A 12,229-nucleotide genomic window follows, 5' to 3' on the forward strand; every position below is an offset into this window, starting at 1 on the left:
AGGTTGAGGCTGCAGTGAGCCATGATCTCACCACTGTGCTCCAGCCTGGGTGACAGAGCAAGACCCTGTCTCTAAAAAAACCCAGAAAACCCCGTAAATTAGGTGGCTTATAAACAACAGAGGTTTCTTTCTCATCGTTCTGGAGGCTGGGAAGTCCAACATGAAGATCCCAGTGGAGTCGGTGTCTGGTGAGGCCCATTTCCTCATAGACGGTTATCTTCTCACTGCCCCCTCACACGGCAGAAGGGGTCCGGGGGCTTTCTAGGGCCTCTTATAAAGCACCAATCCCATGAATGAGGACTCTGCCCCTTGACCTCATCACCTTTCGGAGGCCCCACCCCCTATTCGCATCACTTTGAGGGTGAGGATTTCAACATGTGAGCGTGGAGGGACACAAACACTCGGGCCCCAGTGTGGCCTGGCACCCATGGAGTGTGGCTTGGTGCAGCCACTCTTTAAGCTCCCGCCCCTGGTTACTTGGTTTATTTCCCCCGCACAAACCTCCAACGCTGGCTGCTGATCACCCTCTTCCTGTAGACAAGAGCCTGCAGGCCTGGAGATGACGCAGCCTTCTCAGGCCACACGGCCTGCAGGTGGCACTGCACTGCAGCGGCCGGGGACAGGCCCCACGTCCTCAGCGCCCTGTGATGTCATTTCAGTATCAGAGCAGGGAGGGACCTGCTTGTTTTAGAGAAGGGGGTTCACCTGGGACACCCCCGAGCTTTGTCCCAAGCCTCGACAGAGCCACTCACTTCCCACTTGGGAGCAGATTCTCTGCACGCACCAGGCAGTGGGACCGGGGAAGTAATCGCGTCCGCTAAGTGGTGTCCTCTGCCTGCAAGACCTGCACAGCTCTCAGGCCTGTGGCTTTGGGCACCAGGTGCTGGGCCAGCATCTGGAAATGATTAATTCCCTCTGGAGAGAGAAACATAACAGCTGCATGGCCCTTCCCGGTCCTGGGTGTGGGGCGGGAGGCAGCCATGCCCAGGATTTCATGCTGCCCTCGCGCCTCCTTCCCTGTGCTTTTGTGACTTGCATCAGGATAGATTTATTTTCCGATCCAGTGGTTTGTCAACATGTCAGTTGACTTGCCTACATCTGCCTTTTCCCCATGCCAGGACGGTGCCGGCCGAAAGGGAAGTGTCAGCTGTTCTTCTGTCTTTAAAAGGCAGTAAAGAAAAAAGCGCAGGGCTGGGTTTCGTAACGTCAGAGGAGGCCAAGGACACAGCATGGAGTGAGTTACCCGGGCGGCGAGGGAATCTGTGGGGCTGGTCCACGTTGCTGCCCCAGGGAACAGTATTTCTCTCTTTCTTCAGCCCTGATGGTATTGCTGGGCTGTGGACACTGGACGAGTTCGGAGAACTCCAGGCGACGTAGGCCCCAGAGGTGCAGGCTGATGGATGGGCTTGTCTTTCTCCCCTCGTCGCCTTTCAGATCTGACGGGAAACGCACGTGGGTGAAGAGGTGATGGGCTTCAAGGCGCGGCTCTCAGGCTGCAAGCTGTCTGTTCTCAGAATACAGCTGGCTGTGTTGTAATCGCACGCTGATCCCACAATAAATAACGTGTGCATGGAACAGGCTTTCAGATGAGCATGAATTTTTACAGTGTGCCCAAACAGAATCCCCCAGCCTGGAGAGTTAAAAGCAGGAGGTGGCCCAGGGGGTGACAGGGCCTGCCTTTCTGGACGTGCATGACGTGCAGCCTCTACACCGGGGCTGTGCTGCGAAACACAGTCATGTTTGTGAGCCCCGCTGGGTGGTTGTGCGAAAATCCATGATTCAGTTCACACTGATAATCTGCTCTGAGGCTGTGGGTGAGGAAGGATTTTCTGGGGGAACAGAAAGTGATCTGAGGGGCTGGAGTGGGTTTTAGCTGTGGCTGTCGGCTGATCCTGGCCAAGAGATAAGGTTGCAGAGTTGATTCTGAAAGTCGGACGTGTCTTGGGGTGGGGGTATCTCTGTCATATCATCAGACTCGGCATGAAGGTGGTAATGGTCCTCAAGAGGGAATGGGCCCAGCTAACAATGGCATGTGGACGTTTGAAGAAACGGGGGAAAAGGCTTTTGCTCTGAGACCTCAGGGTGTCCTGAGATGCAAAGGAGAACAGAGCCCAGAGCGTCAGGAAAGGTCCAATGACTCTCTCATTGGTCCCCCACCCTGAGCTATCTACCAGGAAATCTCTTCTGGAGTAATTTATCTTCCATGTCAACTGGTCAGGACAGCCTCTGTGGGTTCGGGAAGGTAGGAGGGAGCTCCAGAGACAGCACCGAGCAGGATTTGACGCCTAGACTCTTGTTCCCAAGATGATTAACTTGAGAATCTGGAATTATTCTGCCCAGAGGAGGCTGCGTCGTGATCCACAGACATGTGATGTCTCAGACCACATCAGCAATGTTCTATTTTTCCCAGAGATCTGTGCTCTGACTTATCCATCTGCATTTGGTCATTGGAGTCTCTGAGGCTAGCCCTTGCCTTTCTGTGTGTAGGTGGGGAAACTGAGGCCTAGAGAGAGGCATGGCTTGCCCAAAGTGGCGCTGATGGCGTGAAGTTGCACTTAGAAGTGGAGTACCCTGAATCCTGGCCTTGGTTTGTCTGGACAGCATCTACTTTTATGGGCCACCAGGCTGGCAGGCCTGGCCCAGAACGAGACCTGCAGCCTGTGCCAAGGAGAGAGGTGTCCTGGGTCAGGTCAGGTGCAAAAGCTGGCTCTGAATGACGTCTGTGATTCTCATGAGGGCCAGGATCCCAGCCTAGTTCAGCAAAGCCATCGGGGGAAATTTGGAATTGAGCAGTCATGGGAGGAGTCTGACATTATGACAGAGACACCCCCACCCCAAGACACGTTCAGCGTTCCAAATCAACTCTGCAACCTTGTCCCTGGGCCAGGACTGGCTGACAGACCCGGCGAAAACTCACTTCCCCTCCAGCCGCTCGACTGAGTTTGGTGGAGCGGTGTCCATCCAAAAATACCTGGAAAGAAGCAACGAGGGAACGGGGTCTACGGGTTGGCTGCTGTGGGCCACTCACCGACAGGCCCCTTGCTCTGCCCAAATCCTCTTGGTAGCCCCTTAGCCAGGTGATCTCACCCCCTATCACAGACAGGAAAGGGAGGCTCCAACCGGCCACACAGCCAGGCCACACAGAGCAGGAGCCGGAGTCTGGGCACTGTTTTGTCTGATGCCAAAGTTCTTTCCGAGAGTTCACGCACCTCCGTGAGCCCTGTGGGCTCCTCCTGCTCTCTGGGGCGTGAGGAGCACCTGCCTCTGCCCTTAGGGAGATGCCTCAGGAGGGGCAACTTGTTCTTGAAAAGCAGCCACCTCTCACCTGGGCCATGTCTGAGCTGGGCTGCCCGGAGCAGGACTGTCTTGTTCAGCGGCTGGAATTCGTCCGTCAGTGTTGGTCCCTGGCTGTTTTCAGGGATGCTCCAGGCTGGCGCTCACTTCCCTGTAGATCTAGTCTTGGACTTCATCACCGAGGCCATCACGCCTAGGAAGCTGGCTGTCCCTACCCTTCTGGCCTTCGGATAAAGCTGTGCTTGCAGGAGAAGCTGCCCCTTTGGCCTCCGAGTGGAGCAAAGAGGTCAGGAAGCACAGGTGCAAAGGAAGTAGCTGGTGGCACGGACCATGGCTCACCACAGGATCCTGCCTGTTTGTACAGACACAGAGGAGGGCTTTGGCCACTGGAGCAGGAGCAGGCAGGGACACCTTCTTCGTGCTAAGTCACCCACTGGTCCAGATTCTTAATCTCTCTCTTCTCAGTGCTGGATACGCAGCAGGTACACAGTTAACGTTTATCCCACAGGAGTAAGTGCACACAGGAAAGCAGATGCGTCTTTCCCAAGGGAATGTGGGACAAGGATTTGGGATGGCAGGATCAGTTTGCATTTGGGAGAAAGCCCTGGCCCATTGTATTAGTCATCGCTGCTGCGTAACAAACGACCCCCTGACTCAGCAGCTGCCGCCTCAACACTCACCCTCCCCATGGTTCCCGGGGCCCGGAGAGCCACCCAGCACGATGGTGTGGGCCTTGTAGTCCTGCAGTCACAGTGTCCGTGGGGCTGCCATCATTTGCAGGCCCACCTGGGGCCAGAAAGTCCACTTCCACGTTCGCACCTGGAGAGCTTGTGCTGGCTGCTGGCGGGAGGCTGTGGGCATCTGCCACGCAGGCCTCTCCATGGGCTGCCTGTGTGTCCTCACAGCATGGCAACCAGCGCCCGGGGGACCAGTGATCCCAGCAGCGCAAGGCAGGCCTGTGTGTCTTTTGACTTCATCTTGGTGGCTGCACCCTAGCTTGCCCACAACCCTCTACTCATTAGAAGCAAGTCCCTGAGTCCAGCCCACACTCAAGAGGGCAGCTTTTGAGGGAGGAGTGTCAGAGTGTGGGGGCGTGTTTTAAAACTACCACACCCATCACAGCTACAGAAATCTCGTTTATTTGTTCATTTAAAAACTGTCTCCTGGCTGTGCGCGGTGGCTCATGCCTGTAATCCCAGCACTTTGGGAGGCAGAGGCGGGTGGATCATGAGGTCAGGAGACCGAGACCATCCTGGCTAACACGGTGAAACCCCATCTCTACTAAAAAAAAAAAAGTCAGCCGGGCGTGGTGGCAGGCACCTGTAGTCCCGGCTACTCTGGAGGCTGAGGCAGGAGAATGGCCTGAACCCGGGAGGTGGAGCTTGCAGTGAGCCAAGATCGGGCCACTGCACTCCCCACGTTCCCTGGGCCCCTACTCCAATGTCACCCGCTGGGGAGGACGTCCCTGACCTCTGCGTCTGAGACAGGCGCCCACCCCCACACTCCATCCTTTCACAGGCCTTTTCTTCAGGGCATGTGATGTGGGCTACATCCATACATCATGCATCTCACCCCGTGCAATGCAGGCTCCGTGATGGCAGGAAAGGGCTCCGTCCTCAGCCCTTTCAGAGGGTCCTGCTGGATTCCTACGAGGAGCCTGGGAGACAGAGCAAGACTCCGTCTCAAAATAAATAAATAAATAAACTGTCTCCTGAGCACCTGCCGTGTGCCCAGCCCTGGGGCTGAGGACGGAGCCTTTTCCTGCCATCACGGAGCCTGCATTGCACGGGGTGAGATGCGTGATGTATGGATGTAGCCCACATCACGTGCCCTGAAGAAAAAGCCTGTGAAAGGATGGAGCGTGGGGATGGGCTTCTGTCTCAGATGCAGAGGTCAGGGACGTCCTCCTCAGCGGGTGACATTGGAGCAGGGGCCTGGGGGACGTGGGGAAGCCCAGCAGACCCCTCATTGCATGTGTTAAGGCCTCCGGTGGGGGGCTGGGTAGAGGCTATTGCAATTGTCCAAACTTCCTGCAATGGCAGAACTTTCTAGATCTGCACTGTCCCGTAAGGTGACCATAAACCATACGTGACTATCGAGCTCTGGAAATGCAGCTGGTGCAGCTAAGGAGTTGAATTTTAAATTGCATTTAATTCTTGTCACTTTAAATGTAAATGTCTACTCATGGCTAGGAGTGACAGGGCAGGCCCAGGAGAAGGCAGGGCAGGCCAGTGACAGGGCTGGCCTTGGCGAAGCAGGTGAGTGCTGGAGTGTGCACTTTGAGGGTAGGGCTGCCGGGTTTCTTGATGGTTGGGTGGTGAGCAGAATGGGTTTTTAACTGGCCAGGCCTTGGCGTCGTGAAACCTGGGCTTGAACCCGGACTTTGTTTTGTGGTGGTTCTGTGAGCTTAGACAGAACTCACAACCTCACCAACTTCCTGTTTATTAAAAAGAGGGCGATGGCCCTGCTGGTCATGCCAGGATGTTGCAAGGCACAAATGCAGCAGACTTGAGCCTGTGTGTGGCTCACGTTGGGTCGGTGTTAGCCCTGCAAGCCACCCAAGGTGAGGGCCCCTTGCAGCTCTGGGGTGGCTGCTTGACAAGGCGCTGCTGCCTCATGTTCTCTGTTACCTGGCTTGGGGTCTTCTGGGCTCTGCAGGCCATGTTTGAGGTGGGTTGTGACCCAATGCTCCAGTCTGGCCCTCGACCCTCCTCCAAATCCCACCAGGGTTCCCATTCTGTGACCTGGCAGGAGATGTCAGACTGCAGCTGAAGGCCCTGCTGGTTTCCTACGAGGAGGCCGCAGATGGGAACGAGGACCTCACAGTCAAGGGCATGGGCACCGCCCGCCTGGCAGATGACACATTCGTGAGTGGGTCCCCGGAGGCCTGCCCTGGCACCCGACAATCCCAGGAGGCAGGAACAGGTTAGAGCCAACCGTGGAGCTCGCCAGAGAGGTGCCTTTCGGTACCAAAAGGGTGTTTTCCAAGGGAAATCCTGCCACACAGGGCAAATGAGAGCAGGTCAGGGCTCACCAGTCACTGCAGAATCCATCGGCCCACGAATCCCTGGTCTTCAGGGGTTGGGAGCGGCCAGAAAGAAAGGAATCCCCCTGCCCCCATGGCCTGTGGATCTGAGGACTCCACTCCCACCTCCTGTGCCAACCATTGTTTGATGAAGGCGCCCTTGCTCCCAGCCCGCTCTCCTCTGACATTCTTTGGTGAACATCCCATCTCCTTTTCTCCAGAACCAGCTGGCTCAGACCACCCACATCTTTTACAGTTACTGGGCTTCTGCATTCCACAGAGGGAGCTTGGCTGGGGGACTGGGCAGGGGACACAGCCTCAGGCCAGGTGCCAGGAGGATGGTGCTGGCCACAGGGCTGGGGCAGCCTCGGGTCACACCACCATTCCAGCACTGTCTGTACAGCTCCAGGGGCTCAGCGTCCCCACCTGGGAGTCAGGATGGGGGCTCAGGCAGAGGCGCTGGTTCGAGGTCCCACAGATCAAGCCTCTCTGAGTCTAGGCTGTCTTGGTGGAGACTCCAAAAGTGAGGCCGGACCACATGTCCCATGAGCCTTCTCCACATGTTCCATGATCCTTCTCGACACGTCCCATGATCCTTCTCCACATGTCTCACGATCCTTCTCCACATGTCCCACGATCCTTCTCCACATGTCCCACGAGCCTTCTCTACATGTCCCACGATCCTTCTCCACATGTCCACGAGCCTTCTTTACATGTCCCATGATCCTTCTCTACATGTCCCATGATCCTTCTCCACATGTCTCACGATCCTTCTCCACATGTCCCACGATCCTTCTCCACATGTCCCACGAGCCTTCTCTACATGTCCCATGATCCTTCTCTACATGTCCCACGATCCTTCTCCACATGTCCACGAGCCTTCTCCACATGTCCCACGAGGCTTCTCCACATGTCCCACGAGGCTTCTCCACATGTCCCATGATCCTTCTCCACATGTCCCACGAGCCTTCTCCACATGTTCCACGAGCCTTCTTTACATGTCCCACGATCCTGCTCCACTTGTCCCACGACCCTTCTCCACATGCGCCACGATCTTTCTCCACATGTCCCATGATCCTTCTCCACATGTCTCATGATCCTTCTCCATGTCTCATGATCCTTCTCCACCCACATGTCTCATGATCCTTCTCCATGTTTCATGATCCTTCTCCACATGTACCATGAGCCTTCTCCACATGTACCATGAGCCTACTCCACATGTCCCATGAGCCTTCTCTACATGTCCCATGAGCGTTCTCCACATGTCCCATGAGCCTTCCCTACATGTCCCATGATCCTTCTCCACATGTCCCATGAGCCTTCTCCAGATGTCCCACAACCCTTCTCCACATGCCTCACAAGCTTTCTCCACATGTCCCATGATCCTTCTTCACATGTCCCATGAGCCTTCTCCACTGGGCAGGGCTCAGGACCCCGCAGCAAGGGCCCTTCACACCAGGCTCACCACCCTGTTCCCTCCATGACCTTGCCAAATGCCTCCTGCTCCCACCCCCGGCTTTGGGACAGTCAAACAGGCAAGGGCTGGGGGTCCCGCCCTGGGGTGAGGATGACAGGTGATGGGAGGAGTACCCGGTACGGCCGAAGACAGCACAGCAGTGGAGTGTGTGTCAGCAACAGTGGCACCGCCAAACCCTGGCAGGCTTCATGCAGAAGGCGGCATTTGGGGACAAGTTAGAGGCTGAGCAGGAGCCGGTGGGTGAAGTGGGAAACGGAGAAAGAGCCGGCCTGTGCCCAGCTCTCCCTGTCAGCCTGAGACGAGGGACAGCTTTTGTGCCCGGGAACTGCCTGGGTTGCTTGGACAGAAGCCTCAGAGCTGGAAGGAGCTGAGAAGACACACAATCCAATGCTCATGCCCCACAGGGGACTGAGGAACTGCAGAAGGGACCGCACCTGCCCTGTGGCCAGCAACCGAATGCCAGCGTGGAGCGAACGCACTCCAGCCCCTGTGGTCTCTCTGCTCTCCCAGCTGAGCTGTCCTCCCCGGAGCCCGGGCTGCAACCCGAGAAGGCGCTGTGCCATCGGCCCTCACCCTGCTCCGCCTGTGCTGCTGCTTTTCCTCCGCAAGCGCCCCGGGCTGGACGTCAAACCATAGCCAGGTAGGGGCGGCCCGGACCAGGGACCAGCAGCTGGTTCCCTCTGCCTGGTCTCACTTCTAAAGCTACTGGAAGATGAAACACATAAAATGTGACTTTGCAGAGGAATTCCAATAAACAAGACGTGTTTCCAAGTCTTCTGAGGCTGCCGAGACTGAGTAGCTGCATGTGGGCAGCCACAACCCCTCTGTTGTCCTCCCGCAAAGGGTCCCCGCCCTCCCACTCAGGTCACGTTCCTCTGGCCGCCCCCGGCTGCTCCCGCTGCAGGAGAATGGACGGTGGGCTCTGGCCTTGGGGACCTCCGACCCTGCCTGCAGCGGGCCCCTGTGTGTGTGGGCGAGAGGGCCAGGCCGGCTGACTCCCGTCTTTCTTTGGGACTATGTCGTCACACGGGTTGGAGCCAGAGGCCGGGCCCCCTCTGTGTCCCAGGAATCCTCACCCCCCAGGTCCCCAGCGCTGTCCTTGTCACCACTGAGCAGCAGTTTCTCCCCACCCCATGCCTCAGTTTACCTGTCCGGACCAGGGGTGGCAACCTCTTTTCCAGAAAGGGGCAGATGGTGAATATAGTTCTCTCTCGTTCTGCATCGTGTCTTCTTTTTAAAGAAAATAACCCTTTACAAATGAAGCGTTGGCCAGGCGCAGTGGCTCACGCCTGTAATCCCAACACTTTAAAAAGGTCAAGGCAGGTGGACCCCCTGAGGTCAGGAGTTCGAGACCAACCTGGCCAACATAGTGAAAACCCATCTCTACTACGAATACAAAAATTAGCCGGGCATGGTGGCAGGCACCTGTAATCCCAGCTACTTGGGAGTCTGAGGCAGGAGAATCACTTGAACCTGGGAGGTGGAAGTTGCAGTGAGCCGAGATCGCGCCACTGCACTCCAGCCTGAGTGACAGAGTGAGACTCTGCCTCATAAATAAATAAATAAAAATGAAAACAAAGGGTTAAAACTCTCAGCATGGAGGCCGGGCACAGACAGCTCTGGCTGCCGGCAGTCCTGCAGCCCTGGAGTGGACTATGGGGTGAGGCTGCACCTGCCCAGGGGTCTCTGGGTCTTCCTCCTGAGCAGGCCCTTACATGCCAGTGCCCAGCATTGCTCGTGTTGGCCTGTGGTTTACAGATGAGGAAACTGAGGCTGGGAAGGGTCAGAAATTCCCTAAGGTGCTGGTTGCTGGCAGGGGTTGGGGGAGCTTTGAACCCTATCATTTGTGCCCTCAACTACAATTCGATAACCTCCAGGTGGGGGCCGTGGTGTCCCCTGATGGCCTGGGGCTCCCATGCAGGCCCACCCTGCTGGGTCCAGGGTGTTCTCCTGTTCCTCCTCCTTTTCTGCCTGGAGGAGACTCCTCCACTGACTCTGAGGTTCTAGTGACTTCCTGCCGTCCTCCCCCCAGGAGTAGCCATGTCTCCACAGCCACCTCACAGGCAGTGGCCAGAGTGGCCGGAATGCCAGGTGCAGCATCTGTGGTGTGAAGCATGGATGTAGCAGCTGCGAATTCATGTTGGCTGTCATTACTATTAACCAGTTATAACAAGGATCACACACCTGTTCCACACGCCGGTCATGTGGCGGCTGCACTGTGAGAAAGGCACCAACCGTGCGTTTTCCATGGACAGCCCAGGAGCTTGCCCGAAGCTGCAGGAGGCCGCTCTGGCTCGGGCACAGGACCGGGGGCTGGTTAGGGTGAGGCTCTGGCTATCCTGCCCACCTGTGAGCCCCAAAGTCCTCTCATTGCCATTCCAGGTGCCCCTGTGGATAAGCTGCACCCACCTGTCCCCAGGAGCATAGTCAGCACCTCTCAGGGGCACCCCTGAGGTGTCTGCGGCAGGTGACACCTGCCTCTTATCTGTCGTCGTTCTCCCAGGCAGACCCAGGGTGGGGCAGGTGCTGGCTCTGGCACAGCAGGAAGCACATCTGGTCCAGGGCATCTCAGAACCTGAGGCTCCAGGGTGTAGAATGGACTTTGAGTTTCTGGAAGATACCTTTGTGTCTTTGTGTCTGCATTTCCAGGTGGCCAGATGGTGGTGGGGGCGGCCAAATGGTGGTGGGGGCGTCTCACTCCTCACCCTGTGCTGCATCCTCAGCCTCTGCCTGCATCTCCTGAGTCTGCTCTGGGTCAGCACTAGGGGTGAGGAGGCGATAAGGAACAGCAGCAGGGGCTGGGGATCAAGAGCACTGGAGGGGAGGCCAGGCAGGGTCCTTGCAGCCCAGGTGAGATGAGGGCCTCACGGTGGCCTTGAGGGCTGGAGGCGCGGGAAGGGCCCTGAGCCAGGTGCCCCGGCCAACGCCCCATCCTTTATCGTGACAGTCTCTGTGCAGTGCAGGCAGCCCTCACCGAATCCAGGTACTGTGCTCAGTGACAAGCGTAGGGAGAGCATCAAATCAGGGAGCGGGGATGGGGGCTGAGAGTCAGGCTGAAAAGAAGAAGCTCGGAGCGGGAAGGGCAGAAGCGGTGAAGGGTCAGTCTGGAGCAGCCTCGAGTTGCCCAGGTGCTCATAGAGTGAGGAGCCACCCAGGGAGGGAGGAGCCCCCAACACACAGGGCTGCAGCCTTGGACATGGCCAAGACCCAGGTCTAGGAAGAGCAGGGTCCTCAGAACTCAGGTGGGTTACCCATCCTCCTGCTCTGTGCCCAGGGCCCTCCCCCACCACTCTCAGCGAGTCCACACACAGGTGCCCGGGGTTGTGACCTGAGGGCCGCGCCTGCCTCCTCTCCTGATCCCACAGCAGCCGGGGGAGCAGGGCCCCCTGTGAGCTCCTGGAGTTGCAGCATCGAAGCACCACAAATGACGGCAGAGGCAGAGGCAGGGGCAGGGGTGAAAACCGTGAAATTCACTCTCTCGCAGCCTGGAGACCCAAATCCAGGTGTCTCAGGGCCATGCTCCCTCGGGGACTCCCAGGGATCCTTCCTGCCTCTTCCAGCTCCTGCTGGCTACAGGCATCCTTGGCTTGTGGCCGTGCCACTCCAGTCCCACCTCATTCTCACATGGCCTCTGCTCTGTCTCTCCCAGTTTGAGTGTCTCTGTGTCTCTCTCTTTATAAAGACACTGGTAATTGGATTTAGGGCCCACCAGCACGACCTCGTCTTAACTAATGACATCTGCAAAGAGCCCATTTCCAATAAGGTGACACGCACACAGGAAGGGGGAAGGACTTCAACCAGAGTCCAGGCGTCTAGGAAGTTGGAGAGCACAGTGCTGGGGACCTGCAATAGAAACCCAAGTGTGCGCCAGTCCCAGGATTTATAATGTAAAAATCAGTGCTTGCATTAAGGGGCAGCGCCCGAGGGAAGAGCCTACGTTCATCGCCATCATGTTCCAGGCCTCCTTTTGTGAGGTGCCCCCGCCAGCAGCTCGCATTCCCTGCACCCTGCACAACTCAACCTGTAGCAAGTGTGGGTTTGAAACAGACTCGCAAAGAAGCCCTCAGAAGCCCAGAGAGCAGCTGGAGGTGCCCTATAAACCCCACAGAGTGGCCAGAGGTGCCTCATAACCCCATAGAGTGGCTAGAGGTGTCTCATAGAGCAGCCGGGGGTGCCCCATAAGCCCCGTAGAGCAGCCGGGGGTGCCCCATAAGCCCTGTAGAGCTGCTAGGGTGCCCCAGGCTTTGTCTCTGTTTTCCTGGGCATCCTGGGAACTGGAGCAGAGTGGGATCGTGACAGCCGTGGACCAGGAGAGATTCTGAGAAGCCCCTGCCATTCTGCTTCCCGCTTCCTTTAGGCAGCTTGTGGCCTCTGGTCAGCACCACTAGGCCCTCCTCTTTCCTCTTCATGGCAAACCGTGCAGAGGGAGGCGG

The 12,229-nt window shown here is 57.2% G+C and overlaps 1 long non-coding RNA gene across 1 annotated transcript; it reads left to right on the plus strand.

Annotated features, from left to right (window-relative positions):
- The first annotated feature begins 648 nt into the window (after positions 1–648).
- Positions 649–1,585, plus strand: LOC111553810. Its single transcript, XR_002735070.1, has 3 exons — positions 649–880; positions 1,119–1,234; positions 1,435–1,585. It is a non-coding gene; the product is annotated as an uncharacterized LOC111553810 (long non-coding RNA).
- Positions 1,586–12,229: the final 10,644 nt, after the last annotated feature.

Source organism: Piliocolobus tephrosceles, chromosome 17, assembly GCF_002776525.5.
Source record: "Piliocolobus tephrosceles isolate RC106 chromosome 17, ASM277652v3, whole genome shotgun sequence".
Lineage (NCBI taxonomy): Eukaryota > Metazoa > Chordata > Mammalia > Primates > Cercopithecidae > Piliocolobus > Piliocolobus tephrosceles.